We start from the raw sequence: 13,425 nt of genomic DNA, 5'->3' as shown, positions 1-13,425 counted from the left end.
GAGACAGCCTACAGGGAGGAGGTGAGGGCCCTGGGAGTGTGGTGCCAGAAAAACAACCTCTCACCCAACGGCAACAAAACAAAGGAGCTGATCGTGGACTTCAAGAAACAGCAGAGGGAGCACCCCCCTATCCACATCGACGGGACCGCAGTGGAGAAGGTGGAAAGCTTCAAGTTCCTCGGCATCCACCCACACAGACAGTGTGGTGAAGAAGGTGCAACAGCGCCTCTTCAAACTCAGGAGGCTGAAGAAATTTGGCTTGGCACCTAAAACCCTCACAAACCTTTACAGATGCACAATAGAGAGCATCCTGTTGGGCTGTATCACCACCTGGTATGGCAACTGCCCCGCCCGCAATCGCAGGGCTCTCCAGAGGGTGATGTGGTCTGCCCAATGCATCATTGGGGGCAAACTACCTGCTCTCCAGGACACCTACACCACCCGATGTCACAGGAAGGCCAAAAAGATCATCAAGGACAACAACCACCCGAGCCACTGCCAGTTCACCCCGCTATCATCCAGAAGGCGAGGTTAGTACAGGTGCATCAAAGCTGGGACCGAGAGACTGAAAAACAGCTTCTATCTCAAGGCCATCAGACTGTTAAATAGCCATCACTAGCACATTAGAGGCTGCTGTCCTAAATACATAGACTTGAAATTACTGGCCACTTTAATAATTGGAACACTAGTCACTTTAATAATGTTCACATATTTTGCATTACTCATCTCATATGTATATATTGTATTCTGTCCTATTCTACTGTACCTTAGTCTATTCCGCTCTGACATTGCTCGTCCAAATATTTATATTCTTATATATTCCATTAATTTATTTTAGATTGTGAGTATTGTTAGATTTTACTGCACTGTTGGAGCTAGAAACACAAGCATTTTGCTACATCCGCAATTAGAGGTCGCCCGATTAATCGGAATGGCCGATTAATTAGTGCCGATTTCAAGTTTTCATAACAATCTGAAATTTTTTACACCTTTATTTTATCTTTATTTAACTAGGCAAGTCAGTTAAGAACACATTCTTATTTTCAATGACGGCCTAGGAACGGTGGATTAACTGCCTCGTTCAGGGGCAGAACGACAGTTTTTCACCTTGTCAGCTCGGGGGATGCAATCTTACAGTTAACAAGTCCAATGCAATAACGACCTGCCTCTCTCTCATTGCACTCCACAAGGAGACTGCTTGTTACGCGAATGCAGTAAGCCAAGGTAAGTTGCTAGCTAGCATTAAACTTATCTTATAAAAAACAATCAATCAATCATAATCACTAGTTAACTACATTACTAGATATTATCTAGCGTGTCCTGCGTTGCATATAATCTGACTGAGCATACAAGTATCTAAGTATCTGACTGAGCGGTGGTAGGCAGAAACAGGCGCGTAAACATTCATTCAAACAGCACTTTCGTGCGTTTTGCCAACAGTTCTTCGTTGTGCGTCAAGCATTGCGCTGTTTATGACTTCAAGTCTATATCAACTCCCGAGATGAGGCTGGTGTAACCGAAGTGAAATGGCTGGCTAGTTAGCGCGCGCTAATAGCATTTCAAACATCACTCGCTCTGAGCCTGTGGTTGTTTCCCTTGCTCTGCATGGGTAACGCTGCTTCGAGGGTGGCTGTTGTCGTTGTGTTCCTGGTTCGAGCCCAGGGAGGAGCGAGGAGAGGAACGGAAGCTATACTGTTACACTGGCAATACTAAAGTGCCTATAAGAACATCCAATAGTCAAAGGTTAATGAAATACAAATGGTATAGAGGGAAATAGTCCGATAATTCTAATAATAACTATAACCTAAAACTTCTTACCTGTGAATATTGAAGTCTCATGTTAAAAGGAACCACCAGCTTTCATATGTTCTCATGTTCTGGGCAAGGAACTTAAACGTTAGCTTTCTTACATAGCACATATTGCACTTTTACTTTCTTCTCCAAAACTTTGTTTTTGCATTATTTAAACCAAATTGAACATTTCATTATTTATTTGAGGCTAAATTGAATTTATTGATGTATTATATTAAGTTAAAATAAGTGTTCATTCAGTATTGTTGTAATTGTCATTATTACAAATAAATAAAAATAAAAAACATTTCAAAATCGTCCGATTAATCGGTATTGGCTTTTTTGGTCCTCCAATAACCGGTATCGGCGTTGAAAAATCATAATCGGTCGACCTCTACCCGCAATAGCATCTGCTAAACACATGTATGTGACAAATAACATTTGATTTGAACACAGAGAAGAGAGAGAGAGAGGAGGCTCTGACGCTAGAGATTAATTGCTTCTCTTGTAGTTTTCATGAGAAATATTACTGTGACAAAAATGCCACATTGTCTGCATAATCAAATAACATTCAGCTCAGATACCCCACAAGACATGCCACCAGGGGTCTCTTCAGACACCCATACATATGCCACCGGCGGTCTCTTCACAGTTCCCAAGTCCAAAACGAATTCCCGGCAATGCTCAGTTTTAAACATAGCCACAATCACACATGGAACTCCCTTCCATCTCCAATTACTCAAGCAAACAAATCAAATCAAATTTTATTTGTCACATACACATGGTTAGCATATGTTAATGCGAGTGTAGCAAAATGCTTGTGCTTCTAGTTCCGACAATGCAGTAATAACCAACGAGTAATCTAGCTAACAATTCCAAAACTACTACCTTATACACACAAGTGTAAAGGATATGTACATAAAGATATATGAATGAGTGATGGTACAGAGCGGCATAGGCAAGATGCAGTAGATGGTATCGAGTACAGTATATACATATGAGATGAGTATGTAAACAAAGTGGCATAGTTTAAAGTGGCTAGTGATATATGTATTGCATAAAGATGCAGTAGATGATATAGAGTACAGTATATATGTATACATGAGAAATAATGTAGGGTATGTAAACATTATATTAAGTAGCATTGATGTTGATGATGTAGATGTTGTTACCTACCCTCACCACCTGGGGGCGGCCCGTCAGGAAGTCCAGTACCCAGTTGCACAGGGCGGGGTCGAGACCCAGGGTCTCGAGCTTGATGACTTGTTTGGAGGGTACTATGGTGTTAAATGCTGAGCTGTAGTCGATGAACAGCATTCTCACATAGGTATTCCTCTTGTCCAGATGGGTTAGGGCAGTGTGCAGTGTGGTTGAGATTGCATCGTCTGTGGACCTATTTGGGCGATAAGCAAATTGGAGTGGGTCTAGGGTGTCAGGTAGGGTGGAGGTGATATGGTCCTTGACTAGTCTCTCAAAGCACTTCATGATGACGGAGGTGAGTGCTACGGGGCGGTAGTCGTTTAGCTCAGTTACCTTAGCTTTCTTGGGAACAGGAACAATGGTGGCCCTCTTGAAGCATGTGGGAACAGCAGACTGGGATAAGGATCGATTGAATATGTCCGTAAACACACCAGCCAGCTGGTCTGCGCATGTTCTGAGGGCGCGGCTGGGGATGCCGTCTGGTTCTGCAGCCTTGCGAGGGTTATTACGTTTAAATGTTTTACTCACCTCGGCTGCAGTGAAGGAGAGTCCGCATGTTTTGGTTGCGGGCCGTGTCAGTGGCACTGTATTGTCCTCAAAGCGGGCAAAAAAGTTATTTAGTCTGCCTGGGAGCAAGGCATCCTGGTCCGTGATTGGGCTGGTTTTCTTTTTGTAATCCGTGATTGACTGTAGACCCTGCCACATACCTCTTGTGTCTGAGCCGTTGAATTGCGATTCTACTTTGTCTCTATACTGAGGCTTAGCTTGTTTGATTGCCTTTCGGAGGGAATAGCTACACTGTTTGTATTCGGTCATGTTTCCGGTCACCTTGCTCTGATTAAAAGCAGTGGTTCGCGCTTTCAGTTTCATGCGAATGCTGCCATCAATCCACGGTTTCTGGTTTGGGGATGTTTTAATCGTTGCTATGGGAACGACATCTTCAACACACGTTCTAATGAACTCGCTCACCGAATCAGCGTATTCGTCAATGTTGTTGTCTGACGCAATACGAAACATATCCCAGTCCACGTGATGGAAGCAGTCTTGGAGCGTGGAATCAGATTGGTCGGACCAGCGTTGAACAGACCTCAGTGTGGGGGCTTCTTGTTTTAGCTTCTGTCTGTAGGCAGGGAGCAACAAAATGGAGTCGTGGTCAGCTTTTCCGAAGGGAGGGCGGGAGAGGGCCTTATATGCATCGCGGAAGTTAGAATAGCAATGATCCAAGGTTTTACCAGCCCTGGTTGCGCAATCGATATGCTGAAACAGTTTAGGGAGTCTTGTTTTCAGATTAGCCTTGTTAAAATCCCCAGCTACAATGAATGCAGCCTCAGGATATATGGATTCCAGTTTGTAAAGAGTCAAATAAAGTTCGTTCAGAGCCATCGTTGTGTCTGCTTGGGGGGGAATATATACGGCTGTGATTATAATCGAAGAGAATTCCCTTGGTAGATAATGCGGTCGACATTTGATTGTGAGGAATTCTAAATCAGGTGAACAGAAGGACTTGAGTTCCTGTATGTTGTTGTGACCACACCACGTCTCGTTAACCATAAAGCATATGCCCCCGCCCCTCTTCTTACCAGAAAGATGTTTGTTTCTGTCGGCGCGATGCGTGGAGAAACCAGCTGGCTGCACCGACACCGATAGCGTCTCTCGAGTGAGCCATGTTTCCGTGAAGCAAAGAACGTTACAGTCCCTGATGTCCCTCTGGAATGCTACCCTTGCTCGGATTTCATCAACCTTGTTGTCAAGAGACTGGACATTGGCGAGTAGTATGCTAGGGAGTGGCGCGATGTGCCCGTCTCCGGAGCCTGACCAGAAGACCGCTTCGTTTGCCTCTTTTACGACGTCGTTGTTTTGGGTCGCAGGCTGGGATCCATTCTGTTGTCCTGGGTGAAAGGCAGAACACAGGATCCGCTCCGGGAAAGTCATATTCTTGGTCGTACTGATGGTGAGTTGACGCTGCTCTTATATTCAGTAGTTCTTCTTGACTGTATGTAATGAAACCTAAGATGACCTGGGGTACCAATGTAAGAAATAACATGTAAAAAAAACAAACTGCATAGTTTCCTAGGAAACAGCAAAATTACATACAGTGGGGCAAAAAAGTATTTAGTCAGCCACCAATTGTGCAAGTTCTCCCACTTAAAAAGATGAGAGAGGCCTGTAATTTTCATCATAGGTACACTTCAACTATGACAGACAAAATGAGAAGAAAAAAATCCAGAAAATCACATTGTAGGATTTTTAATGAATTTATTTGCAAATTATGGTGGAAAATAAGTATTTTGTATTTCTTTTTAGTTGCATTATCTGTATATCATTGTATTTTAAATGTGTGTGACTTTCCTTGTCTATCAGTGTATCAGTGTTAAGTTACTTTTGATGTTTTGTGGACCCCAGGAAGAGTAGCTGCTGCTTCTGCAAAAGCTAACGGGATCCAAACTAACAAAAGAGAGAGAGAGAGAGAGAGAAAGAGACGAAGGGTATAGGAAGAAAAACAAAAGGACAGTAGAGAGAAAGGGAGAGAGGAGGAATAAAAAAGAAAAAGAGTGTGGAGAAAGAAGGGGTTGCTTGAGGAGAAAACAACAACCTTCATCCAAATCTGACAAAAAAGAAAAGAAGCCTTCAAAAGTTTAGGCTGACTCTCGTAACAATCCCAAACCAAAATGGCATCTATGTGCCACAGTAGTGGGTTGGGTAAGACTGGGGTCTTTTTCCCCATAAAATGTTATGTCAGTCTAGAGAATATACCATTATTAACATGCTCTATTTTAGTTGCCTCAGTCACATTCTAATGCCTTGATTCCATCCGAAATACACAGCGAATTTATTTAATACTTTACCCCCCAGATTGGTAAAATGAGTTGTGGTATTGAGTAGAAACTACAATTTAATTACTGAAAATGTGTGAATTCAGTGTATTGTTAATTATTTTGGATATCATCTAGGCCTATAAGCAGGACTATTTACTAAGACATTAACATTAAACCTTTTTTAACATTAAACCTGTCTTTCCTAGAGATGAAAGTCGTATTTACAGTTTTACTGCAATATACACTACCAGCCAAAAGTTTTAGATCACCTAAAGTTTTTTAAATTTATTTTGTACTATTTTATACATTGTAGAATAATAGTGAAGACATCAAAACTGTGAAATAACACACATGGAATCATGTAGTAACCAAAAAAGTGTTAAATACATCAAGATATATTTTATTTTTTAGATTCTTCAAGTTAGCCACCCTTTCGCCTTGAGCTTTAACACTCTTGGAATTTTCTCAACCAGCTTCACCTTCACCACTATCTCAATTTGGTTGAGGTTGGGGGATTGTGGAGGCCAGGTCATCTGATGCAGCACTACATCACTCTCCTTCTTGGTAAAATAGCCATTACACAGCCTGGAGGTGTGTTGGGTCTTTGTCCCGTTGAAAAAATGATAGTCCCACTAAGCCCAAACCAGATGGGATGGCGTATCGCTGCAGAATGCTGTGGTGGCTATGCTGGTTAAGTGTGCCTTGAATTCTAAATAAATCACAGTGTCACCAGCAAAGCACCCACCATAACACCTCCTCCTCTATGCTTTACGATGGGAAATACACGTGCAGAGATCATCCGTTCACCCACACTGCGTCTCACAAAGACAAGGCGGTCGGAACCAAAAATCTCAAATTTGGACACCAGACCAAAGCACAAATTTCCACCTGTCTAATGTCCATTGCTCGTGTTTCTTGGCCCAAGCAAGTTTCTTGGTGTCCTTTAGTAGTGGTTTCTTTGCAGCAATTTGAACATGGCCTGATTCACACAGTCTCCTCTGAACAGTTGATGTTGAGATGTGTCTGTTACTTGAAACACAGAGTGATGGTTGCTGATATTGAGCCTCTGTACACCTATGTAGATATTCCATTAAAAAACTGCCATTTCCAGCTACAATAGTCATTTACAACATGAACAATGTCTACACTGTATTTCAGATCAATTTGATGTTATTTTAATGGACAAAACAATTGCTTTTCTTTCAAAAACAAGTACATTTCTAAGTGACCCCAAACTTTTGAATGGTGGTGCAGGAGATCGACTTTATTCAGTGAGTTCGACACCTTTTATGAACTATTCAACACTTGCTGTTCAAATGTTTAATCAAAGCATAGTAAATAGCCTATGCACCATGGCTGGCTATGGGCTATAGGAAACACGCAAAAGAAAATAAAGAATGTGTCAGAAAACAGTAATTAGGCTAAGTGGATTTCGACTCATCATTACCACTTAGAGCCCCACAATGGAGGTGTCATAATACCTAGTGGTTAAACAGGGAAATAGTTCATTCCGACACCCTCAACTGTTAGTGGCAATGTAGTGATACACACACACACACACACATTCCTAGTTGTCTATGGTAATCTATACTCTCCACTTCACACTTCTGGCTGACATAAAAAATAACCTGCTAATGTAATGACTGTAGAGCATGTTCATAGCCTTATTACTTTCCAACAGTGAGTTTAGAGATACATTGTGGTGTGTGTATGGTTCTGTGTGTGTGTGTGTGTGTGTGTGTGTGTGTGTGTGTGTGCGTGTGCACTTCCGTAGTCCACTCACCATGGAAGAAGCTCTTGACCTTGAGGTATCCCACACTGAGCCGGAGAACGGACAGTTTGTCCAGCCGACCCCTTACCTCTTGGGAGAAGGGCAGAAGGCCAGTCAGCCGGTCCAGCTCCCAGTTCAGACGGTCCCGGTGACGTTTAGACGGGTTGGTCATCACCACACCGTCCCCTGGAGAAGGCTTCAGACTGGGGACAGGCAGGAGAGGGGAAGGGGGATTTAGGAATTTACTGAACAGAGCTGAACTACTGCAGCTGTTTTTCAGAGGCTTTAGCTCAGAGGGCTAACAGACTGAGACCAGATACGAGAGGACGAGGGACGATTAGGAATCTACTGAACACAGACTGGAGTAATGCATGTGATTGTCAGAGGCTTTAGCTCGGTGAGCTAACACAATCTTGTGGTGCACAGATGACCCAGGTCCAAAACTAGTCAGTCAGTCATTATTGACATGATCTGGATACCTTGAGGTGATGCCCATCAGCTATTGGGGCCATTCAGGAGAGGAGGAGGTCAAAGGAGGTGAAGTATAATAGATTTGATACCTGGTCAGTCAAACGTATGTTTATGTCATCTGTAGTGTCCCTGTAGTCAACAGCAGGCTGAGATACTGTTTCAGGGCAATTTCTCTACACCAGATCCTTGACTAAACAACAAAAGGCATGTTCACACTGCACCTTAGCCCAGGGCTAGCTGGCCCAGCTCAGGAGCTCCAGAATCACGGTGTCAAAATCGTCAGTGACACGGGTCAAGAACAACATATAGAATTTTCACCATAACAAAAAAGATTGCAATTTTGAAACTGCAGTAAAAGTGAAGAAACTGCAGTCGATTGTGGGATTTTGGATGCAGTATTTGCAGCATACTGCAGTTAAACTGCACTCTAACTGCAGTTGTACTGCAGTGTACTGCAGTTATACTGCACTCTGACAGTAATATTTTTTCATAAGGGCACTGTCCAAATACTGCACTTTCACCCAAATTGCATATGCTTGTAATACCTGTGATGCGTTCTGCATGCTATTTTAATAAGTACATTTATACTATTTTCATCCTTTCATCTGAGGACAAAATCCTGACAAAAAACAAAATACTTTAATCAGTGCAAAAATATTGGTTGCTATGGCTAATTATGACAATTTGTTAGTTACTCTATCCTTATGAACCGCATAGCATATCATTACAGCAGTATGTACCGGTAAAAGAAACGTCCTCTCACTGTCAACTGAGTATATTTTCAGCAAACTTAACGTGTAAATATTTGTATGAACATAATAACAAGATTCAACACCTGAGACATAAACTGAACAAGTACCACAGACATGTGACTAACATAAATGGAATAATGTGTCCCTGAACGGGGGGGTCAGTATTTAACAGTCAGTATTTGGTGTGGCCACCAGCTGCATTAAGTACTGCAGTGCATCTCCTCCTCATGGACTACTTCCAACAAGGTACCTGCAAGTTCCCGGACATTTCTGGGGGGAATAGCCCTAGCCCTCTCCCTCCGATCCAACAGGTCCCAGACATGCTTAATGACCATTCCACAGGTGCATGTTCATTAATTGTTTATGGTTCATTGAACAAGCATGGGAAACAGTGTTTAAACCCTTTACAATGAAGACCTGTGAAGTTATTTGGATTTTTATGAATTATCTTTGAAAGACAGGGCCCTGAAAAAGGGACATTTCTTTTTTTGCTGAGTTTATGTTAGCTAGCTGCCTAACGTTAGCTGGCTACTAATATATCAAATCTTCCAGTATATAAACTATATGCTATTCAACTACCCAACATTTATTGACTTGATTATTCATGTCACTCTTACCTTAGCTAAATTTGAATGTACCAGAGTGCAGAATAACGGATGAATTTACAAACACTCAACACCCGATGAATATGGCCAACGTTGGGGGAAAATAACGTAATTCAATTCTTGCCAGCAGCACAGTTAGTCACCAACGTTTTGGATAACATGAAAAAAGCCTTACCAGCTCTGCTAGGGTGAGTAGAATGGTAAGAGTGAGGATGTGTTCTCTTATTTGTGTCTGGAAGTAGCTGGCAAGCTAGCCAACTTTAGCATGTTAGTTTGGGTGCTTGACTGCCTTTGTTAGGTCAGAGAGCTTGGATCAACCCTGCTCCTTGGCCAGAGCGGGCAGTGTACGCTCTGAACAGTCTGAATTTCCAAAACACCCAAATTCATAAAATGTCTAACTAGTCATTTGTTATGCTAACAAGCTAGCAATAGGCTGCATAGCAACAACATCAATTTCCGGTAGACATGCGATGATAACTGAAAGGTTATCATTTGTTTACAGTATACTAAAATGAATGAACTAATAGTATATAGTGTGAAGTATATACTCATTAAGCATATAGTATATTAGTATGGGTATTCGAATACAGCTTGGGTTTGTGAATAAAAAAGTATTATATTTAGTGGGGACACAGGCAGAATCGAAAACGGTTGGTCAAGCGTGCCCGTAATTGTTTATTTGGGGTATTAGGTTGATTGTGGAGGTCTGCACACTGAGAAATGTATAGTTATTTAGACTAAGAATGCATTGAGATACCAATCTGTAATTACCACAAGTGATGAGAATAGTTCATGTTGGGAATATAAGATGAATATACTGTTTGTAAATGTACATTTTAACCGTGAAGATGAGTGCTAAGTTGAGGGTCTTGAATTTGAGTGATAGACTCAACGTGGAGCATTAAAGACAGTCATTCTAAATGTGGGTTGTATAACTTTGATAGTAGGGGTTTTGTTTTACCATGTTATCAGAATTCTAATGCTAAAATCGCATTAATACATATGGCTTTCTGGCTGATACAGCACAATTGACTTGAGCATGTTTTAGTATGTTTATAACTATATAAGTGGACTAGCGGTAATGACTAACGTGTTATGGGTTAGATAGAATGATTCATTGTGCAAAATATATTTGTAGCCGGAGGCTAAGTACACACAGGGACAGAATGTTTGCATAAGAGTGTGCCAAATGATAGGTGACCATTGCTGTACATTCATACCCCAGGGTGAGGTTAACTTGACTATTGTAGTGGAGCATCTGAAAGAGCTCAGTGGTGATCTCGCAAAAGAACACCAACCAGACAACGATTGGAATCGGTTTGGATGGGTTATTATTTGGTGTTATGGGAGCTACAATATATCATAGGTTGATTTATGGCATAGTTTTTTTTTTACAATAATGCTTATTATAGTCGACTCCATCACCTGTTAAGAAATTGTGCAGCAAAGCCATTGAGTCTATTCTTGCCATGTCATTACTAACCCCTGAAGGAAGCACTCAGAACCCTATTTACCTGATTTATTTCCTGTCTGATTACATGTCTGATGAAGACGATGATAATCCATAACACCAAGGTAAAAACATTCAGTTTATAGTGCAGCCTGTCCATGCCCAAAGAGGGATGGGGGTTATGTGAATGGTGCTCCCAAGGTAGAATTAAGGCCCTACCATCATGGTGACCCTGTGGCAATATGGACAGTCTTAACGAAGTGATTTCCTTGTGTGTGGTGATAAAGTATGTAGTGATGTTTAAATTCATATGTTCCTTTCCCCCTTCTGAGAGTGAATTGCACTATGTGAAGTGTTGAAACTCAATGACAACGGAAGTAACTTACAATTGTAATGTACTAAGTGTAAGAAAGTATTTCCTCGTCCCTCATGTTAATGCTTGTTTAATGAAAATGCTTGTAAGTCACTTTCTATAAGGTTGATACTTAGTCTCAAAAGGGAGGAAATGTCATGGAAAATTAAATAATTTGTCATGCTATCCTGTGTTTTACTGCTTAAAGTATAGTCTCTTGTTATTTTTCTAACCTGATACAAACTTGTCTTTGTGGGACTTTTTATTTTTTTTATTTTTTTTATTTTACCTTTATTTAACCAGGTAGGCAAGTTGAGAACAAGTTCTCATTTACAATTGCGACCTGGCCAAGATAAAGCAAAGCAGTTCGACAGATACATCGACACAGAGTTACACATGGAGTAAAACAAACATACAGTCAATAATACAGTATAAACAAGTCTATACAATGTGAGCAAATGAGGTGAGAAGGGAGGTAAAGGCAAAAAAGGCCATGGTGGCAAAGTAAATACAATATAGCAAGTAAAACACTGGAATGGTAGTTTTGCAATGGAAGAATGTGCAAAGTAGAAATAAAAATAATGGGGTGCAAAGGAGCAAAATAAATAAATAAATAAAAATTAAATACAGTTGGGAAAGAGGTAGTTGTTTGGGCTAAATTATAGGTGGGCTATGTACAGGTGCAGTAATCTGTGAGCTGCTCTGACAGTTGGTGCTTAAAGCTAGTGAGGGAGATAAGTGTTTCCAGTTTCAGAGATTTTTATAGTTCGTTCCAGTCATTGGCAGCAGAGAACTGGAAGGAGAGGCGGCCAAAGGAAGAATTGGTTTTGGGGGTGACTAGAGCGATATACCTGCTGGAGCGTGTGCTACAGGTGGGAGATGCTATGGTGACCAGCGAGCTGAGATAAGGGGGACTTTACCTAGCAGGGTCTTGTAGATGACATGGAGCCAGTGGGTTTGGCGACGAGTATGAAGCGAGGGCCAGCCAACGAGAGCGTACAGGTCGCAATGGTGGGTAGTATATGGGGCTTTGGTGACAAAACGGATTGCACTGTGATAGACTGCATCCAATTTGTTGAGTAGGGTATTGGAGGCTATTTTGTAAATGACATCGCCAAAGTCGAGGATTGGTAGGATGGTCAGTTTTACAAGGGTATGTTTGGCAGCATGAGTGAAGGATGCTTTGTTGCGAAATAGGAAGCCAATTCTAGATTTAACTTTGGATTGGAGATGTTTGATATGGGTCTGGAAGAAGAGTTTACAGTCTAACCAGACACCTAAGTATTTGTAGTTGTCCACGTATTCTAAGTCAGAGCCGTCCAGAGTAGTGATGTTGGACAGGCGGGTAGGTGCAGGTAGCGATCGGTTGAAGAGCATGCATTTAGTTTTACTTGTATTTAAGAGCAATTGGAGGCCACGGAAGGAGAGTTGTATGGCATTGAAGCTTGCCTGGAGGGTTGTTAACACAGTGTCCAAAGAAGGGCCGGAAGTATACAGAATGGTGTCGTCTGCGTAGAGGTGGATCAGAGACTCACCAGCAGCAAGAGCGACCTCATTGATGTATACAGAGAAGAGAGTCGGTCCAAGAATTGAACCCTGTGGCACCCCCATAGAGACTGCCAGAGGTCCGGACAGCAGACCCTCCGATTTGACACACTGAACTCTATCAGAGAAGTAGTTGGTGAACCAGGCGAGGCAATCATTTGAGAAACCAAGGCTGTCGAGTCTGCCGATGAGGATGTGGTGATTGACAGAGTCGAAAGCCTTGGCCAGATCAATGAATACGGCTGCACAGTAATGTTTCTTATCGATGGCGGTTAAGATATCGTTTAGGACCTTGAGCGTGGCTGAGGTGCACCCATGACCAGCTCTGAAACCAGATTGCATAGCAGAGAAGGTATGGTGAGATTCAAAATGGTCGGTAATCTGTTTGTTGACTTGGCTTTCGAAGACCTTAGAAAGGCACGGTAGGATAGATATAGGTCTGTAGCAGTTTGGGTCAAGAGTGTCCCCCCCTTTGAAGAGGGGGATCGCAGCTGCTTTCCAATCTTTGGGGAATCTCAGACGACACGAAAGAGAGGTTGAACAGGCTAGTAATAGGGGTGGCAACAATTTCGGCAGATAATTTTAGAAAGAAAGGGTCCAGATTGTCTAGCCCGGCTGATTTGTAGGGGTCCAGATTTTGCAGCTCTTTCAGAACATCAGCTGAATGGATTT

At 42.0% G+C, this 13,425-nt stretch overlaps 1 non-coding gene across 1 annotated transcript in view; it reads right to left on the bottom strand.

The window, feature by feature from the left end:
* LOC112219637 overlaps positions 1 to 13,425 on the bottom strand; it is a 43,724-nt gene that overhangs the window by 24,385 nt on the left and 5,914 nt on the right. Inside the window, exon 2 of the transcript XR_006079440.1 lies at positions 7,591 to 7,781. This is a non-coding gene — a transcript (uncharacterized LOC112219637). The remainder of the gene's footprint in view (positions 1 to 7,590; positions 7,782 to 13,425) is intronic.

The sequence above is a fragment of the Oncorhynchus tshawytscha genome, linkage group LG20 (assembly GCF_018296145.1).
Source record: "Oncorhynchus tshawytscha isolate Ot180627B linkage group LG20, Otsh_v2.0, whole genome shotgun sequence".
In the NCBI taxonomy this organism is placed as follows: domain Eukaryota; kingdom Metazoa; phylum Chordata; class Actinopteri; order Salmoniformes; family Salmonidae; genus Oncorhynchus; species Oncorhynchus tshawytscha.
The sequence above is the reverse complement of the archived record's forward strand: the minus strand, read 5'-3'. Positions and strand labels throughout refer to the sequence as shown.